This window comes from Protopterus annectens, chromosome 8.part0 (assembly GCF_019279795.1).
Source record: "Protopterus annectens isolate FY-2018-M chromosome 8.part0, PAN1.0, whole genome shotgun sequence".
Taxonomy (NCBI): domain Eukaryota; kingdom Metazoa; phylum Chordata; order Ceratodontiformes; family Protopteridae; genus Protopterus; species Protopterus annectens.
The window spans coordinates 1,758,373,714-1,758,395,426 of NC_056741.1; positions in this window are offsets into that span (position 1 = coordinate 1,758,373,714).

Below are 21,713 nucleotides of genomic sequence, written 5' to 3' on the forward strand. Positions count from 1 at the left end.
CACCACATTTTTCTCACATTTTTCTCTTACCTGTTCAAGGACTGTTAAAACATTCAGAAAACAAATTCTTTAACAAATCAATAATATTGTGTATAAAATAGCAGGTCACCTTTGTTGTGCTGACTAATTCATCACTTTACAAAAGCTACAGGTCAGACAAATATGTCTAAAATTACATGGCTCAAGCAGCAGCCCCTCCTTATGTGTGAGTATTTGATCGTGCCTCATATTATGCCAGAGTTATGATACATACCATTTTCAAGAGGATATGTGCTATTATTGATAGCAGTTTGGTTAGATTATTATTAATGCAGTACAGTAACCACTACTTGAACAACATCTTAACCATTCCTGGTCCTGCACATGCTCATCACAAGGTTAATGCTCTCCTTAAAAAGAATACTCTAAACCTCTCACTGAAATAATGAAAAAACTTTTATACATAACTGCTGTCTTTACATTCTACTAAGTCGCACGTGGGCTTGTACCATACTTGTAAAATCTTAGAATGTCCAAATGTAGCTATTGTTTTGTATAAATGTAAATAGAAATGTAACTACTCTGTGTTTAGTTGGAACTTAGTATAATGCAATGTAAGCAAATGGAGCTCTTCTCCATGGGCATTTGCTGAAAATGGATATTACCTAGTTGGACTTTTCTGGTAAACATAAACAAATAAATATAAATAAATAAATAAATAAATAAATAATTGCTTGTATAAAACAATCTTGGATGTTATATTACTATATGCATACGAGTCTCTTGTGTTATCTGGAGAATTTTGATTTTTTTTTATAAAGAAATAATTTTCACAAAATGAATAAGTCAAGCAACAGAAAAGAGCTCTACGTGGCTTTCAAACATTATACTAGTCATACAAAACAAGTCTACAGAAATGGCTTCCTTAGCTTCTCGAACATGCAAGCTCTAACAACAAGTAAAGATGTGAAACCTATTGTTTGTTTGCATCCAGTTGAATGATACTCAGAGCACCATCAGAAGATGGCAAATGACTTGATGTAACTGATATACTCAAGCAAAAAACAAGAAAGCAAGTATCATACTGTTTCTTAAAGTTTCCCCTTCTCTCAGTACAACCACAGATTTTGTATCTTTCTCTCTTTCTCTTTCTCTCTCTCTCTATCCATTTCTATCTCAAAGGTGGGAGGGTTGCCCCTATGTTGTGGTTGCAAAAGGACTTGGCCCCTACTTAAAAAATGTTTATATATATATATATATATATATATATATATATATATATATATCTATTACAAAAAAACAAGTCCCAATAGAAGAATAAATTGTATAAACAAACCCAAAAAGCCAAACGTAGTGTGTAGCGTTGCTAAACACACGCTGTAAAACCATTAAACAAAGAGTCCACCATCCAAGCATTGAACAGAAGCCACCATGGTATTTTCAGTAATACACACCAAAGTTCATTTTTGCTGTAATCCAAAGGATAGTAGGTTGTTGTTCCGTGCAAACAGATAATGCTCAGCCGTTTTTAAAAATGTGAAGACTTCTTTATTGGAATACTTTAAAAGGTTGGCGCTTTTGTGGGAAAAATTAACACACCCGCTTCATCAGACAACAAAGGGACTTATTCCTGCCCTATTTAAAGGGCAGGAAAAGGAAATGACATCATAAAAAGAAAATGACATCATAAAGGAAATGACATCTTAAAAAGGAAATGACATCATAAAAACAGCCATTGTAGCCCTGAAACCATATATAAAAAATTTTAAAATACAGGCATAAAATGTATATATAGTATATAAAAAATATATATATATGTCATATATAAAAATAACCAAGACACATCGCAATATTTCATTGAAGTATTGTAAAGGCCTGCATTTACGCTACACTATATAACAATGTTATTAAGAAAAATAGTATTGAGTAAATATAGATATAAATATAACTATGTATATATAAATGTAAATATGAATGTAATAAATATGTTAGTATATAAAAATATATTGTAAATGTAGTAATAAATATAATAAACAAATAAATAAATGGTGAATAATGATAATGATAAAAATATTTGTAATAAACATAACCAAGAATATATGCATGTAAATATAATAGAATAAATGTTAAATATATCATGAATTGTTGTATATACGTGTATATATGCTGGCACATGAAAAAGTTCCAATGAATGAATATGTAGAATGTGATGTATAAATGTCATAAGATATTCAAGAATAAGGATGTGCTAAGTGAATGCAAGTGTAAATGTAGATCACAAGTGCGAAAGCATATATGCTTTGTTAAAAATGTTAGATGTGTATAAATATGAATATGGCCTGTAGAAATGTAGAAAATCAAGATATTAAATGATAGTGTAATGTTAGTGTAATTTCCTGCTTTTCAGATACGGTTTAATGGAAACAGTTCCATTCAAGCCTTTTCCTCTGTGAGCTGATAGTCTGCATATCCATTCTAACTCCGCCAACTCAGTGCGATTAACAAGATCACCTAATCTAGTACTTTCTTTTTGGACATGCAGCACTTGATAAAGAAAGACATGTGTTGGTCCTTCGGCTAGAGTATGTTTTGCCAAGGCGCTATAATCCTGCCCCCTGGTCAAGCAATAACTATGATCTCTTATTCGCTCTCTGAGAGATCTGTTTGTTTTCCAACATAGAACACAAAGCAGCTAGTACAATGGGCCACGTAAACCACGTTTTTGGTAGTACAAGTGCTATCACATTTAATAGTCCAAAGATGCCCAGTATCAGGATGTCTAAAATAGTGGGATTCATCTATAGAGTTACATTGAAGGCATGCCCCACATTTTTTAGTATGTTCGAATCCTGTAAATGGAACAAATTTGTGGATCCTGCCACACAAGTATTGTTTTAAGGTTTTCATGTTTTTAAAAGAAAACCTGGGTGTGGTACCTACAATGTTTCCCACTTTTTCATCAACTGTGAGAATGTTCCAGTTATTTGTAATGGCAGTCTGTATTACATTCAAGTTATCACTGAATGGAAGAATGATAGATATTTGTCCTGATGCTATCTTGGTAGGTAGGTGGTTATTGTTGTATTCAATCGAATTGGAAAAATATGGTTGAGCACTTGTTTCCCTAAGATGAGTCATGTTATTGTACACTCTGTTGATTTCCTTGCAAGAATAACCTCTGCTGACAAGGCCTTCTCTTAATGTATCCATGTCCTGTTCATAATAGGGGTCTAGGGTGGAAAGTCGAGAGACCCTCATTGCCTGACCCTTTACGATGTTGTTGAAGACACGTGGGTTGTGCATGCTTTGTCTATGCAGAAAGGCAGGTCTGTAGCATTCTTTGTAGTGAACTCGTGTATGCACTTCATTATTGATCTTAAATATTGTTATATCCAGGAAGTCTACTGAAGTGTAAGAATGACTCATTGTGAACTTCAAAAAAGTGCTGTTTGTGTTCAATGTGTCAAAGAATTTTTTGAAGGACTCAGAGGTACCCTTCCATAGGAATATATATTTGACCTTGGGAGTACACTGTTTGAATTACAACCTGGCAAGGTTTTCAGTATTCTGGGAGTTAAATAATGAGTAACACTTTGGGACAGATTGTGACATTTTCTAAAATTTGAACAACCCACAAGAAAAAGCTTCATAGAATGGAAAAAATCAAATGACTGGGAAAAGTCGCCTCACAGTTAGACATTGCCCGTTCGATTCTCAGTTAGAGCGTCTTCTGTGTGGCGACATGCGTGAATGGGCATTTCTTTATTGAAGGTTGTGCATTAGGCCCAGCAAGCCAGCACGTAAAAATCTACTGCCAATCATTAGCGGACCGGAGTTCTGCTGTGGTGACCCCTAACCGGGAAAAGCCGAAAGACACAAAGTAAGTCTTCAGGAAGGCTCTTCTATGCAATTATTCAAACCTAAAGCTTTTAAAACTTTGGGAGGATGATAGCCATACTACAAAGGAAGCTGTGATGACTGTGTCCTGGCCCAGCAATCAAGGAGCCTCAATCATCACCGCTAACATCAGGGAGGTTGTCTCCTAGAAGAGAGGAAAGGATAACTAATACACACAGTGAAGTACAATTTCTCTTAAGTGCACACAGAGATCACAGTCAGTGTGGGGCTGGTTGCTCCTTTGCTCAACAGGTACCCAATAAGACTCCCCACTGGTACAGCTATAGGGTCCAGGTCTCAGCCTAGCTGGGCAAGCTAAAACATCCAGTACACTCTCTGTCCAATCAGTGCTTCGTGTCCCTGCCCAAGTAGCTGACACAACACACACACATACACTTTGAGATAAGTATTTATACAACTTCACAGACACTCTTGGGAAAGGCTGACATAGATTTTCCAGCTGTGCCCCTTTACCCAGACCATACAGTAGCAATCCCTGCCACCACCCAGCTAATAATATCAGCTACTAAAAGGCCCTTAAAAGGGCATCCAGTTATTACTGTGCAATATTATTATCCAATAGTAATGTGACTATTCAGTCTAGGCTTATTGGAAGGGCTTAGACAGTAAACTCTATAAATATATAATGTACTCTAAAGCATAATTTATCTCTAGATAAACCAGCCACAGGTAGAAGGTTTTAAAAATATTTAATAATAAATAATTAAAACACAAGAAAAAACTACTACACCACAGAGATATCTAAGAGTTCAGAGATCACACAGAAAATAAAATAATACAGTAGGACAGATCAGTCTGATTATACCTAATTAATCTTTACTAGCTTTAACTATTCCTACAAGAAATCACAGTGCTAAAACTTACATGTGAGCTTAGGCAGAGTGCTGTGTTAGATATCCAAAATCAAATTGCTCTTTGTCTCTTGTAAGAAATAGTATTTAAACATTACTAACAAACATGTCTCTAAGGTCCCTCCCAAATTACATAATTTTTGACACTTAGTCTGGCGTTCTCAGGCCACAAACAGCATTATTTAGCAATCTAACACCTGCTCAGAAACTTACAACAATACAAGTCATTTCACATGTATACTCTAACAGAAACCAGTGCAATATAGTACATTCCACATCTAAATGCTGGTCATATACTTTAGCATTAAACACAATGACAATGGGCATATAACCTTCATCCAGACTCACTGGAGCCAAATTCTAACATGAAAGAGTCACAACATGCTTCAATGGGCCAGTAGAGTGCAATGTTGTCACATATTTTGCATTTCCACATTTCACAGTATTTGTTTACACTCAAGAAAACATGCCTGTATTTTACATTTATTTACAAATGCCAGAATTATATATCAAATCCTATCTGACTAGGCTGGCAGCCTTCACCCATCTCTCCCCATTCGTCACATCCCCCCCTCCCAGGGAACTCCAGCAAGTTTTTCAAGCACCCCTTGAGAAACATCACTTGTGAGTGTCTGGTCTATCTGGGTGTACCTCACCCCTTTCCCTGTCTTGACAGCCCATCTGCATTGGCATTGCTACTCCCACTGCAGTGCTGCACTGACATATCATATGCTTGCAATCCCAGACTCCATCTTAGCAACTTGGCATTTTGCTGACTGGCTCTGTTTAATCATGTTAGAGGGTTGTGATTTATCATCACATTGAATTTTCTTCCATACAGATAAGGCTGAATGTTTTTGTAGTGCCCACACTATGGCTAGACATTCCTTTTCTACAGCTACATAGCATTCCTCCCTGGGTTGGAGCCTAGAACTGAGATAAACCACTGGGTGCTCTTCTCCCTCTGAAGAAATCTGCCTAAGTACAGCACCCACCCCATAGTTTGAAGCATCCACCTGCTCAACAAAGTTTTTGCTGTTGTCTGGACTGGCTAACACAAGGTGTCCTCCCAAAGCTTCCTTACGCTTCTGAAATGCCTGCTCACATGCTGAGGTCCACACTATCTTATCTGGCCTGTTCTTCCTTGTCAGGTCTGTGAGGGGAGCAGCTACGGTAGTATAATTGGGAATTAACTTTCTGTAGTACCTTGCTGTCCCCAAGAATGCCCTCACCTGCTTTTTGGTAACAGGTCCAGGCCATGCCTGAATGACTTCCACTTTGGCAGGTTCTAGCCTTATCTTACCACTCCCCACTCTATGTCCTAGGTAGGAGACCTCTGCCATGCCCACCTGACATTTGCTCGGCTTAATGGTCAACCCAGCCCTCTGTAGTCTCCCAAGCACCTCCCTAACATGCTGAAGGTGCTCTTGCCAGGAATTACTGTAGATAGCAATATCATCCATGTAAGCAAGAGCAAACCCTCCTGCTCCTGCTAAGATATGATCTACCAGCCTCTGGAAAGTCACTGGGGCATTCTTCATCCCAAAGGGCATCTTTGTGAACTCATACAAGCCAAAAGGGGTCACAAAGGCTGACTTATCTCTAGCACTGGTAGTCAAGAGCACCTGCCAGTAACCCTTGGTATGATCAATGGTTGTAAGATACTTAGCCCCACACAGCTGCTCTAGGGCCTCATCTGTCCTAGGCATGGGGTAAACATCCGATTCTGTGTGACTATTTAATTTCCTGTAATCCACACAGAACCTGGTGCTGCCATCCTTCTTTGGCACGAGTACCGCTAGGGAGGCCCAGGGACTGTTGGACTCCTGAATCACCCCTAGTTCCAACATCTCCTGTACCTCTTCCCTCAGAGTCTGTTTGACTCTTTCAGGCACCCTATAAGGGGCCTGCCTTATAGGCCTTTGGGGTCCTGTATCCACCTGGTGCTGCATCAGGTGGGTGCTCCCTGATTTCCTAGTGAACATGCCCCCAAACTCCTGCAACACTGCTCAGATTTCTCGAACCTGGGTAGGAGATAGCTGCAGGGACATTGCTATCCCTTCCACTGAGGTGTCAGCCTGAGCCTCACTGAGGGGATCAATCACAATATCTCTCTCAGACTCCTCCTGCAATCCACTGCAAATGCTCAACACAAGGGCTTCCCTATCATGGTAAGGTTCCATCATGTTAACATGGTACAATTTGTGCCCCTGCCGTCTGCCTAGCACTTCCACCATGTAGTTAACATCTCATACCTTTCTTACTACCTTGTAGGGTCCCTCCCAAGCTGCTCACAACTTGTGTCTGACAGGAATGAGAACCATCACCTGCTGCCCTACAGCATAATCTCTAGCTCAAGCATTCCTGTCATACCACACCTTTTTCTGTTGTTGGGCTTCTGCCAGGTTCTCCTGGGCCAGGTCCATGAGTTCCCTGAGCCTTGTCCTGAGGTTCAGGACATATTCCATAACAGACTCCTTGTGAGACTCACACTCACCTTCCCACTGATCTCAAATTAAATCTAGAGGTCCCCTCACCCTATGCCCATAGAGCAACTCAAAGGGTGAAAAATCTGTGGATTCCTGGAGAATCTCTCTGTAAGCAAACAATAGATGGGGCAAATATTTGTCCCACTCCCTCTTAAACTGATCTGCAAATGTCCGTAGCATGGACTTGATTGTAGAGTTTAACATCTCAACAAGACCATTAGTCTGGGGATGGTAGGGGGGTGGTCTTCATGTGCTTCACCCCATAGGTCTTCCACAGACAAGCCAGCAGGTCTGACATAAAATCGGCACCTTTCTCAGACAGTATTTCCTTTGGGAAACCTACCCTGCTGAAAATCTGTAGCAAAGCATTTGCCACATTCTCGGCCTCAATGGAGGGCAAAGCCACTGTCTCAGGGTATCGTGTAGCATAATCTACAATCACTAGGATATACTACTTCCGTGTGGAACTTGGGGTACTCAGGGGACCCACAATATCCATAGCTACCCTCTGAAATGGCTCCTCAATCACAGGCAAAGGCATCAAAGGAGCTCTCACCCTTTTTCCTGCCTTACCTACCTTTTGGCACTGCTCACAGATCCTGCAGTACCCTCTTACATCTCTGGAAATTCCAGGCCAATAGAAGTTTTGCATAATACGCCTCTTTGTACGTTTTATACCCATATGACCTGCAAAGGGAATATCATGGGCTATGGTTAGAAGTGCCAGACGGTAAGCTCTAGGCACTACCAACTACTGTACTCTCTCACCTTCTAGCCCTCCCTCAGGGTTCCACTCTCTGTACAGTAACCATTTGTCCCAGTATGCAGATTCCCCCTTCCCTTGAGAATCAGATGCCTCCCTAGCTACCTGCCTCAGGCCTTGCAATGTAGGGTCTGAGAGCTGAGCCTGTCTAAAGTCTTTCCTTGTAACCCTTCCCAGTTCCCCTTCCACAGGAAGTCTGGCAGCCTCTGACAATGGTGCCTCACTGTCAGCCTGGGTACTACTACTCGCCTCTACCTTTGCAGTTACCCTGTCCAAGGGAACATCAGTACCCACAAGCAGCTGTGGCTCACATTCAGTCTCACTGCTACAGTGTAGCTCACTCCCTGAAGTAACCACCTCAGTAGTCCTGGCTGCAAGTATGCAGTCTGTCTGGGTCTCCCACAGGCTACCAGACCCACATGCTTGTCTACTAGCCTCACTTCATGTAACTGCATAAGCGCAGGGTACTGCACTATCCAAATCCTTCCCTCTTAGGACATCTGCAGGATGGTAGTTCCATACCCCTGTTGTCTCAAGACAACCTACTGTTGGCATTTTGTCTTTCCGCCTTACTGGCTCCCTCACATTTGGTTCCCCACCTTGCCTCCATGAACATCTGTATGCCACATGGCCTCACCGGTTGCATTCAAAACATTTAACCATAGCTCCTGGATGTGTACCTGGACTAGTGGCTTCCCCTGCTACTGGCGGATTCTGTTGGGGCAGTCTGTGCTGCCCACCATGGATTCCTTTAGTCCCATGAGCCGTACTGGGGGTCATTTTCCTGTGCAGGGCTGCCCTGCTGGCCAGGTATAGGTCTCCCTCCTTCCCCAACTTGCCTGATGTAGCACATTGTCTATCAGCTAACCAGATCCTCATGTCCTCAGGCAAAGTGCTAAGGGCTTGTTCCCTCACCAAATGGTCTGCCAGCCCTTCAAAAATGGTGACCTGACATTCACTCTCTCAGCTATGAAAATAAGTGCCCAGTTCCGTAACATATTCACATACATTTTCATCTGCCTTGCGTGTATGCTCACGAAAACTTTTGCTATACATTTCAGGTGTTAGCTTAAAACATTCCAACAAGTGTCTTTTTACAGCAGTATAATCAAAACAGTCAGTGTCATGCATTGTTGCTAAAGAAGATATAGCTTTACTATGGAGTAAGGGGGTCAGGAACCGTACCCAGAGCCCTTGGTCAACCTCATACTGTTTACATATCTGCTCAAACATATGAAAGAAGCTATCAAAATGATCCCCCTCTTTAAACTGTGGAAGAAATGTACTGATCTTTTGTGCTTCTGGGGTCCATTTACTCCCTTCCCCATTACCTCCTTGACTCTAGCGAAGAGCCAGCATTTCCTTCTCATGCCTCCTCTGCCATTCATTTTCCTCAGCTTGTAGACTCCTCATTTTCACGGCTGCTTCTAGTTCCATACGCCTGGCCTCCAACTCAAGTCTCTTTAGCTCCAGCTGGATTTTTAAGTCCACTGCAGAAAGGTTGAGCTGTCCATTTTCCGAGGATATTGTATCTCCACTGTCAGTCTGATTGTCCTCCAGGCTGCTGTTTTCTGACACAGCTGTAACCAAGGCTGCAATCAAGTCTGCTTTGGTCAGGTTTCCATGCACCAGTCCCCTAGCCTGGCACATCTCCGCCAGCTGACTCTTTGTCAGCTTTCCATACACTTCTGCTGACATGCGGCCTGCTCACCCTAACACTAAGTTAACAAAAGAAATAAAACAATTGTGATCTGAACTCTGAGTATACACTGCATGGTTGTTTTAGAGTACAAAACACTTTTAGAGATCACTGTACATAAGCTACAGGAATTCGCTCTACCCACACCACTACAAGCCAATTGGTATTTGAAGTAGATCCCGCCACTGCCAAACACGTGTGATGACCGTGCCCTGGCCCAGCAATCAAGGACTGTCAATCCTCACCACTAACACCAGGGTGGTTATCTCCTAGAAGAGAGGAAAGGATAACTAATGCACACAGTAAAGTACAATTCCCCTTAAGTGCACACAGAGATCACAGTCAGTCTGGGGCTGGTTGTTCCTTTGCTCAACAGGTCCCCAATAAGACTCCCCATTGGCACAGCTATAGGGTCCAGGTCTCAGCCTAGCTGGGCAAGCTAAGCATTCTCTGTCCAACCAGTGCTTTGTGTGCCTGCCCAAGTAGCTGATACAACACACACACACACACACACACACACACACACACACACACACACACACACACACACACTTTGAGATAAGTATTTATACAACTTCACAGACACTCCTGGGAAAGGCTGACACAGATTCTCCAGCTGTACCCCTTTACCCAGACCATACGGTAGTAATCCCTGCCACCACTGGGCTAATAATATCAGCTACTAAAAGGCCCTTAAAAGGGTGTCCAATTATTACTGTGCAATATTATTATCCAATGGTAATGTGACGATTCAGTCTAGGCTTATTGGAAGGGCTTAGACGGTAACCTCTATAAATATATAATGTACTCTAAAGCATAATTTATGTCTACATAAACCAGCCGCAGGTAGAAGTTTTAAAAAATATTTAATAATAAATAATTAAAACACAAGACAAAACTACTACACCACAGAGATATCTAAGAGTTCAGAGATCACACAGAAACTTAAAATAATACACTAGGACAGGTCTGATTTCAGAAAAAAATACCTAATTAATTTTTACTAGCTTTAACTATTCCTACAAGAAATCACGTGTTAAAACTTACATGTGAGCTTAGGCAGAGTGCTGAGTTAGATATCCAAGATCAAAATGCTCTTTGTCTCTTGTGAGAAATATTATTTAAACATTACTAACAAACATGTTTCTAAGGACCCTCTCAAATTACATCATTTTTGACACTTAATCTGGAGGTCTGAGGCCACAAACTGCATTATTTAGCAATCTAACACCTGCTCAGAAACTTTATTATTATTTTTTTTTTTTTATGTTACGTAATTCATTTCATATGTATACTCTAACAGAAACTAGAGCAATAAAGCACATTCCACATCTAAATTCTGGTCATAAACCTTAGGCTTAAAACAATGGGCATGAAATCTTCATCCAGACTCAATGGAGCCAAATTCTAACATGAAAGGGTCACAACATGCTTCACTGGGCCAGTAGAGTGCAATGCTGTCACATATTTTGCAGTTCCACATTTCACAGTATCATTTTACACTCAAGAAAACAAGCCTGTATCTTACATTTATTTACAAATGCCAGAATTATATATCAGATTCTATTTGACTAGGTTGGCAGCCTTCGCCCATCTCTCCCCAATCATCATACAAGCAAACATAAAACATTTTCTTTTTTTTGCAGAGAAGTAAGTCCTCCACCCTTCCATCCTTATATCCACAACTTGATGGTAAGCTCATACAACCTCAGGTTACACATTTACCAACCCTGGGATTGTACAAGCTCAGAGAATAGGCAAAAAGTAAGTAAAATGCAGCAGCCACTTTCTCAGTCTTCTCTATATCTAACCAGTATGTTAGGATGATCTTTTAGTGATAACATTTTGAGAATAAATTGATTGACCAGTGGTAAACGATAGGGCTTGCCTTCAGGAACTGTTATCATATGCTCTTTCTTATGGGTTACTTACATGTTGTGACTTCTGCCTGGCTAATACCTCTCAACCTCTTAGATCAAGAAATCTGGACAAAGTGATAAATAATGGGGGGCTAAAGGTCAAATAATTGGGACAATGTTCAGATATTGCTCTTACAAACTTAGAAATTTGATAGAATAACAGGTTTTGAATTGGTCTGAATTTTCTGTAGGTATGAAGCCTGAAACTCAAATGTCATACGTTCATAATTTCATAGGTGGCTACTGGGCTATTGATTTGAAGGGCTTTATAAGCGTGTACCCAAATATAATACTAAAGAAGCCCAATATAAAGGATCTTGCCTAAACTCGAGATCTTATTTAGCAACAGCTGCCCTTATCTAGGAGGGTCATAGGTGAAGTTTCCGGCAGGAATTTGCAATTTCCCATCCAGTCATCCAAGCTACACTTTCAAAGGGTAATAGAGGGTCCTTGTTTGATGTGAATTGTTCGCCTATTCCACAGGAGTGGCAACCTCCAAGAGACATATCTGTCTCTCCAGCAGGTTGTATTTATGTTGCAGGCTAAGTTAAGGTCCCTGGAGCAGGGGACATTTGTCCCATTTGACTTGCGGATGTGCAGCATTTCAATTTGGTTTTGATCTGAGATTGCTCTGCAGGCCAGGCACTAGTCTCCTCTAAGTAGTCTGTATGCTATTAAGTGCGGTGACTGTGACTTCAGTCTGTCAGTGTATAACATGTGTTGGAGACCCTGAATTTTCTTGGTTAGAAATCTCTGAGGTCTTTCAAGTTGCTGCAGGTGCTTGGTAAAGTACATACCAAAGGGAGCATTGTATTAATTTTTGGACCTGATGAGGGTCAAGTACAGGCGTGTTATGACAGTTTCCCTCTTGAGGCAATGCCTTTGCTAATGAAGTAGAATACTTTCCTTACCACAGTAAACGCATGGTGGTCAAAGTTTAGGCTATAGTCAACTTGCATTCCCAAGTCTCTCACTACTGACTTGTTACTTAGGGTATTATTATTTATATTATAGTCTGCAGGGATATAATTTTTACTGAAGGGGATGATAATGCATTTCTTAGCACTGAGTTTAAGTCCATGGCTTTAGCACCAATCATCAGTTTGTGTAAGTCCCTCTTGAAGTATATTAACATCGTTTGGGGATTCAGTGACTGCACCTTATTTGCAGTCATCAGCAAACATAGTCAGCCTCAACCCCTCTGTTTTGACCTGAACTTCTGAGAAATATATTCCAAACAATAGGGGGCCCAGCTGACTCCTGTGGAGCCCCACTGGCGACACATCTGCTGGCTGAGATAAAGTCCCCGACTTTGACTGCTTGTGATCTGTCGGTGAGCCAGTTAGCAACCCATCTAATGACATAAGGGTTGATATTCAACAGGGAGAGTTTATCAATGATGCCAGAATGTGGGAATGTGCCACCGACCTTGACTATGTCAAGGTATGCTGTATGAACAGATTTGCCTTCATCTATGACTTGTGTGATGTTTTCAAAGAAGTCCAGCATGTTTAACAGGCATGGCTTGCCTTTGACCAAAACAAACTGTTGGAGCAAGGGTTTGGAGATCATCTATATTCTTATTTATAAGGTCCATGATAATTCATTCCATGGCCTTACAGACAAGGTTGGTTAAGCTTATGGGTCTGTAGTCTCCAGGGTCTGTTGCTGTATGCCCCTTTATGAAAGGGGATGATGGTTGCTGTTTTCCATTCAGCAGGGACAAAACCAGTACTCAGGCTGTGGTTGAAGAGAGTACCTAATGGAGTTGCTAACTCATGTTTTAAACCATTTAAAAAGTGACCTGGGATGGCATCCGGTCCCATAGAGGCTGTATTTTTGGCCTTAGAGAGAGCATTAATGACTTGCTTTTTTGGAAATGCAAGGTGGGGAAGATGTAGAGGGAATACTTTTTGGAATATTTGGAGGGGATGGGAAGTGAAATTTTCACCAAACTTGTCAGCTTATAGGTTAGCTATTTTCGAAGGATCAGTGTGTGTGATGTCATCCACAGCTAGTTCAGCACACATCTGGGTCCTACCTTTTAGGTTATGGATATAGCTGAATGATGCCTTGTGGTTATTCTTAGCTGTGGTTGCTAAATTTTTTGAAGTTGCCCTTAGAAGATTTTACAAGTTGTTTTATTTATTTGTTCAAGTAGAGGAGGGTGCTCTTCCAGTGATGGGACCTCTGGTTTTTATTCTTAGACAGCAACTTCTTTCTCTTGTTCTATAACTTAGTAATGCTAGATGTCCACCAGGGAAACTTGTTTTTTCTCAAGGATCTTGTTTTGATGCTATAAGGAACAGCTGTGTTAACACATTTCTGTAAGTGTTTGCACAGGGAATCTGTGTATACCTTAGTATAACTGTCAATGTCATCTGTAGTAACATGAGCTTGGAAATTAGCTTTGGTGATTTTTTTTTGCCTGATTTCACATAAGAGGGGTTCAGGTGTCATAGCTACTTCAAATGTGACTGATTTGTAATCAGATTTAACCAGTGAGGGTCCTATACTTGTGGTGGTGCAATGGTCAGCCACGTTGGTGAGGACCACATTGAGAATATTTGAGACCCTTGTGGGGTTGGATATTATTTGTTCTAGGGCATTAATGTTAACAACATCCAGGAACCTTTGTGCGAGCATGTCGGTACACATATAAGTTTCCCAGTCAGTGGATAGATAGTTAAAATCACCCATGACTAGAGTGTTTGGCTGTAATTTGATTAACTCAAGTAGGTCTAAATAAACAGTGTGACTATCATAGTTCATTGAATGGGGCCTATAGCTAATGATGACTTGAAGGGGGGGGGGGGTCTTAGCCACAGTTAGTTGAACTTGGAGTAACTCCATGGAGTTTTCCTGCCTAATCAGTCTAGAGGTGTATTAATCTTTGATGAAGATAGATATTCCTCCTGATTTGGTTTGCACATGTTCATTTTGTGATCTAAAAGTGTGGAAGACATGGTAGCCTTGCAAGGCTGGGGTACTCTCTGTGGCCCTGAACCAAGTTTCTGTGACTGTACAGATGTCAACATCCTCCAGGGAGAGGAGTGCTTCCAGAGAATGCAGTTCCTGGTTTAAACTCCTTGTATTTAGCAGCATAACCTTTAATTTATTTTTAAGTGATATTTTCACATCAGAAATGTTGTTCTTGAGACCTTGTCTACAAAAGGCACTATGGGGGAGGCAAGTGCCTTAGCCAGTAATCAAAAGCTTAGACGTGACAGGTGAAAACCATCTCTGGCAAAGCAGCATGGTCTATCAGCCATGTCATCCCAGGTGGATAGGAACTGGATCCCCATAGAATAACACCAGAAACTAAGCCAATTGTTGAAGTCAAAATTTGTTGTTTATATTGTGGTATCACCCTAGGAGAGGGTGGAATGCTACTCAAAAACTAGGGACATTCCTGCCTGGGACACATATTCAAAGAGCTCAATCTTGTCTGTCTTCATATAGTCCAGTGAGCTACGTCTCGTCATTCACACCAACATGAACTATGACAGAGTGATAATGGTACTTGTTGTTGAGAGACTTGAGTATATGTGTCATCTGATGGATCCTGGCACCCAGTAGACAGCTAACCATAACCTTGTCCTTGTCCAGCCTAATGAGTGGGACATCTGTGTGTCTCACAATGGAGTCACCTATGACTGAAAAATCTAGATGTGCTTATTTGGGTGAGACACTGGTGCTTGCGTTTTGATGCATACAGAGTGCTGTCAGTGGGTGCTGTATTAGGTGTAGCATATTTGTGTTTGGAAGGTCTCTGGTGTTTATATAAGTTTCTGGTGAGTACCTCAGCGTATGATAGTCTATGTGTTGAGTGCATGGTTTGCCTAGGAGGTGTAGTATGTGAGCTGACAACTTGTTCAGTGTTACTGTTCTGTGCACAAAAGAACAAGGATTCCAGATACTTAGTGTAGGTGCATTTCTCACAAATTGTACTTGGGTGATTTAGGAGTAGAGGGTTGTCCATGCACATGAGGCAGTTGCTACACTGCCTCAGGATACACATGTCAATCGGGCTGGAAGGAGAAATGGAAGGAGAGAAAATAGAGGGGTATGGTATAACTGGGAGCTCTAAATGGGGTCTATACTAATCAGGTGCTCTATAAAGTGTATATACTAGCAGGGGTTCTTTAAATGGTATGAGACTATTGTAGATATGGTGGTTTTGGGACTGTTTAAGGGGCAAAAGCACAGCTGAGTTGATCTCTGAGCAGCTAAGTGCAATTTAAGGACTTCTCAGTCAGATCACGGGCAGCTACTAAGGGAAAATTTATCTACTGAAGTTTTTTGTCTATAACTGCCAATGGTTACCCCCACTGCCTGTTAGTGCATGATGGTGCACTAAGGTGAACTACATGTAAACAGATGAATATAGCAGGGCAGTGGCTGGTCACCTAACTCTGTGGATTTGTGTTAAAATGAGCACAAACTCGTGCAAATGCAAGGTTTATGTAGCAACAGTGAGCAAATGGAATTAAACAATTTAACCAATAAAAAAGCTCACAGCTGAGCCCTCTGCCAGCAACCTTCAATCAGATGAGTCCTAACTGCACTCTCCTGCCACAAGGGTGCAGGGGGCCCTTTCCAACAAAAGACAGCCTGGTTTAGTACTCAGTTTAACAGACAGAAACAGACTCAGCAGGTCTAAATCTAGTCTATGCAGCAAATCAGTAAGAACAGCTTTAAAAAATCAGTAATGTAGCACAAATACAGATTTTATAATAGTAGTAGGGGTCTGTGTGTGTGCCATTATAATATAGGTCTTACGAATGGGTGAAGTGATGCTGAGTTTGTTTTCCAGTCACTGAATGATTATTTTAAATTGAAGTATAAACACCTACATTTTAGAAGGTGGTGATTTATTTTTGGAAATGATCAAAGTAGTGAAGGGTCATTTTTTAATATGATGATACTGACTAATGGTTTTATCTGATGAAAGGAGTTCTGTGAAATTCATGCTAACTAGTATAGTTTCAGAAATATATAATAACCTATTTTATAATCTATGATGTCAGAGACTTAGGCAGTTGTCATATATAATCATTGATTCAGCTGTTAGTGATGCATATTCACAGAAAATATTTTGTTTAGTATGTAATACTGATGTGGATGTGTCTTTCTATGTATATGGTTTCAATGATAGTAAGCTGAGTTTTTTATGTTTATAGGAAGTTAGCTTTAACTCACTTGGTTTCTTTTAATAAGTCCAATTACTTTTAATTGGATTTGGGTTGCGATTGGATGCTATTTATTTTAAAAAGAGTTAATGTTTGTAGTAGCCATGTCTAATGAAGCGTAGTAGCACTACATCAAAGCACTTACACAGTCTTTATTTTTGTTTTTAAGTAAAGTTTTTGTCTTTTTTATGCTGTGCTTGTCCTCTACCTCTTTATATTTGTTGATTAATTCATTTGGAGAGGCAATTGGACTTTATCTGGTTGTGTGGTCTTGTATTTTCTGAAATTTAAAAACTTACTGACAAAAATGACGGCATAATATCAGCACATTATGAGACAGTGTAAAATTTGGAGACATTAATAAAGTGTTGCAAAATTCTACCATGCATAGTCATTTATTTCTGTTTCTAAAAAAGGAAGATGCAATATGTGTATCTTCTTTCTTTAAATTACTGTTTCCACTAGTATGTTCAACATTTAGAGTGGGTTCCTGTTTACTAGGCAGCTTCAAAAATCATGGGTGATGAATGGGATTCAGAAAATTGTATGAAAGGGGTAAATCAAGCCTGAAAATGGGAACATATCTCCAAAATTAGTAATGTTTTATTTTTGTTTTCATAGGTTCATAGGTTCATACTAGGCTATCTGACCTAGGGCATTTATAATCCTAGCCAGAGTGTGTTTGGCTTTCGCCACCCATTTTAAATGAATTTTGCTATGCCCTTTTTCGAGGTTAGTATACTGTGCTTCTGTCTAACAGTGACACAGAAGTGATACCTGGGGTAAACCTACGATCTTCCATCCACTCATCATGATTCCTCTTGAAGAGAGTCAATGAGGGACTCTGCCTAACCTGGACTGGGATTTTATTCCAGAGTGAAGGGAGCCTCTGGGTTATGAATCTGTCCCTCCAACATGTCCTATTTATTTCAGTGCTGAGGTTCAAGTCTCGAGCGTAGCTCGATGGGATTTGGATTTTCTGAGGTGCAGCATGTCCATTAATTCCGGGTTGGACATGGCTTTATACGTCAGGCACAGATCGTCTCTGAGCAGGCGGTATGCTACTGAGTAGATCTGGAGTTTTTTTAACCGGGTAGCATATGGCATCTGTTTGAGCCCTTTGATCCTTTTGGTGAGGTACTTTTGGGGTCTTTCCAATTGCTGCAGGTATCTGGTAAGGTACGTCCCAAAAGGGGAAATTGTACTCAATTATGGGCCTGATGAGGGATGAGTAAAGAGGCATGATGACCTCCCCTGATCTAGATGTGAATCCCTTCATGATTAGGTGGGCTATATAAAATGTTTTTCTAACCACTTTGGCCACGTGGTTTTCAAATGAGAGATTGCTATCAACTTGGGTCCCCAGGTCCCTAATTACTTCTTCCGTACTTAATGGATTACCACCTATGTGGTAATTTGTGGGCATTTTGTTTTTGCCAAAGGGGATGACTATACACTTTTTGGCATTTAGCTTGAGGCCATGGCTCTGGCACCAGTTGTCTGTTTCTATGAGGCCCTTTTGTAGGATGCTTGTGTTGGCTGGAGAGTTGATTATGGCGCCTAGTTTGCAGTCAACTGTGAACTTAGTCAGCCACAGTCCTTCCATGTTGGCCTGTACCTCCGAGAAATATATACTGAACAAGAGAGGTCACCGGATTGAGCCTTGTGGGATGCCACTTGTAACTGGTTTGAAGTCTGACATGGCTCCAGCAATTCTAACCATGTGGGTTCTGTCCTTGAGCCAGTTTGCCACCCATCTAGTGATATAGGGGTTTATATTTAAGCTGGTGAGCTTATCTATAATGCCCAAGTGGGGTATTGTATCGAAGGCTTTTGCAAGGTCCAGGTAGTCTGTGTGGACCACCTTCCCCTCGTCGATGGCCTTGGTGACTGTTTCAAAGAAATTGGCCAGTTTTAAGAGGCAGGATCTGCCCATAACAAAGCCAAACTCGGTAGGATCCAGTGTCTGTAGGTCCCCAATATTTTTATTTATGAGGTCCATGATGATCCTTTCCATAGCTTTGCAGACCAAGCTAGTCAGGCTTATGGGGCAATAGTTTCCAGGGTCCATTGAGGCACCACCTTTGTGGAGAGGGACCACTGTTGCTGTACGCCACTCTTTGGGTACATATCCTGTAGCAAGGCTGAGACTGAACAGTAGTTTTATGTTTGGGTTTAGCTCTTCTTGGAGTTCATGTAGGACGCAGCCCGGGACACCGTCTGGTCCCATTGATGCTGTGTTTTTTGCTTTGGAGAGGGCGGCTCTTACCGGAGCATCTGAGATGTCAGGGGGGCAGCACTCTGCTGGGATATATATTTGCCCTTTTGGTGGGGAGGGAGAAGTTTGCGCTGAACCTGTCAGCTAGGATGTTGGCACTGTCTGTGGGTTTGGTGTATTTTTTGTCATTTTGGACTAATTCTGAGCATATCTGGGAATTCCCACCCAGGTTCCTAACATAACTAAGGAAAGCCTTGTGATTATCCTTAGTGTCCTGTGCAATTTTTCTCTTGAAGCTGGCCTTAGACGATTTTATGAGTGCCCGTATTTTTTGCTAATACTGATCAGAGATGCCTTCCCTTTTCGGGATTTTTCTCTATCATGTAGTAGCTTCCTCCTTCTATTGTATAGTTTGTTTATGGCTGGGGTCCACCAGACAGGACACCTGCCTTTGGAGGATTGGTTCTTGGTTTTATTTGGGATTGCATGATCTATGCATTCCTGAAGGTGTTCATAGAATGCTTTTATAAAGGATTCTGCAGTCTCGGCTGTATTTTCCACAGGCCCAGGGGCTTTGAAGGATTCCACCTCGGGTTTGAGGAGTGTGAAATTTGCTTTAGAGAAGTTTTTCACTGTGGTTTTCTGGGCAGGGGGTGGGGTCGGGATGTGAATATCCAGTGAGATTAGTTTATGGTCTGATCTTACCAGTGATGGATATACTTCTGGTCTGGAGAATAGAGCCCCCATGTTGGTGATGATCAGGTCCAGTATGTTTTCCCCTCTTGTGGGAGTGGTAACAAGTTGTTCCATAGCATTTGAGTTTATAAATTCTAGGAACCTTTGGGCTAGGGTGTTGGAGCTAGAGTAATGCTCCCAGTCTATGTTTGGGTAGTTGAAGTCACCCAATATAATGGTGTTTGGAGAGACCTTCATATTTTCCAGTGTTCTCAGGAAGGCTGAGTGGGGTTCCTGGGTTTGGGAGGGTGGTCTGTAGTAGGCTATAAACTGGAAGGCAGTTTTATCCACTGTTAGTTGTACATGGATAGTCTCTGATGCTTCGTGCTGTGCCACCAACCTGGAGGTGTGGGTATCTTTGACGAATATTGATACTCCCCCTCCTTTTGTGGTTCAGTCCAAGTTTTAGGGCCGAAAAGCATGGAATGAGGTATAACCTGGTAGTGCTGGGGTGCTCTCGGGAGCCTTGATTCAGGTTTCTGTTACTGCACAGATATTGATGTTCTCCATGCTAAGGAGAGTTTCGAGTATGTGCATCTTGAGGTTTAGACTTCTGGCATTGAGTAGCATTACTCTTAGTTTCTTATCCCTTGTGATACCTATGGAGGTGGGTTTGTCTTTTGAGCCTTGCCTAAAAAAGGCACTATGGGGGTGGCAAGAGCCTTTGCCAATATCCGAAAGCCCAGGGGTGACAGGTGCAAGCCGTCCCTAGCGAAGCATCGTGGCTTGTCGAGCATGTCATCCCAGGCTGACAGGCATTGGATCCCTTTGAATGACACCAATACTTAAGCCAGTTGTTGAAATTGATCATCTTGTCTTCATATTGTGGCATCATTCTTGGTGAGGGTAAGATGCTACTCAAGGTCAGGGTCATACTGGCCTGGGCTACATGCTCAGAGAGCTCCTCTATGTCTCTTTTCATGTAGTCCAGGGAGATACGTCTCAGGACATTCACACCAGCATGGACAATGACTGAGTCATATTTGTACTTGCCTTGGAGTGACCTGAGTGCTTGTGTTATGTGGCGGATCCTAGTGCCCGACAGGCAGCTTACCGTGACCTTCTCCTTGTTCAGCATGGTGAGCGGGACGTCAGTGTGCCTGATGATAGAGTCACCTAGTACAAGTGTATCAGGTGCGTTGTTTAGCTTTAAGGGATGTGACTGTTCAGCACACTGGCTTTGTGAGCTATGTGTTGCACATGTTTTGTTTTGGGGTAGCGGTTGCTTGGGTGTCTGCTTTGGAGGTCTCTGCTGCTTAGGCAGATTTTTATTTAGAGCCTCCGAGTATGTTTTTGTGTGTTTATGTGTTTGGTTTGCTGTCATGATAGGTCTATGTGAGACTGGAATTGTAGTGAGTGTGGTTTCCTTCTCCTCCTGACTGGTTACTCCAGTACTGAGTTGAGAGAGCTTAGTCTCCAGTTTGGCTATGTGGCTGCATCTCTCACATGTGTTGGAATTTGTTGGGAGGAGGAGAGGGTTGTCTGTGTACATGAGGCAGTTGTAACTTTGCCTCAAGATTCCCAGATTCACCAGCTGGACCGGAGAGGAGATTGACAACTGACCTTTGGACATGCTAGAATAGTTTTGGGAATTCCTTTATAATTGAAAAAAAGGGCCAATGGGGAACAAGGTACTCAAGGGGAGTTTGTGAGGGTGTAGTGCTTTTAATTTTTTAGTGCTGACTTATATAATTGCTTTAGTGAGCAAGTGCCAGGCTTTAGAGTAGGAATAGGGTGTTTATTATGAGATCTAGATCACTTCTAAGGGAAAAAGTGAAGAGCAGACTTTGTGGAGCCGAGAATGGTTTAAACCCAATTAAGCAGATCTGCCCAATGCTGCTATGCAAAATCGCAAAAGCCGCAAAGCGGGTTTTATACAGGGGGACTTGAAAGAGCTAGAAATTGGCCCAAAACTGCGAATAGACTACCATATTCTTGTGCTGGGAACAC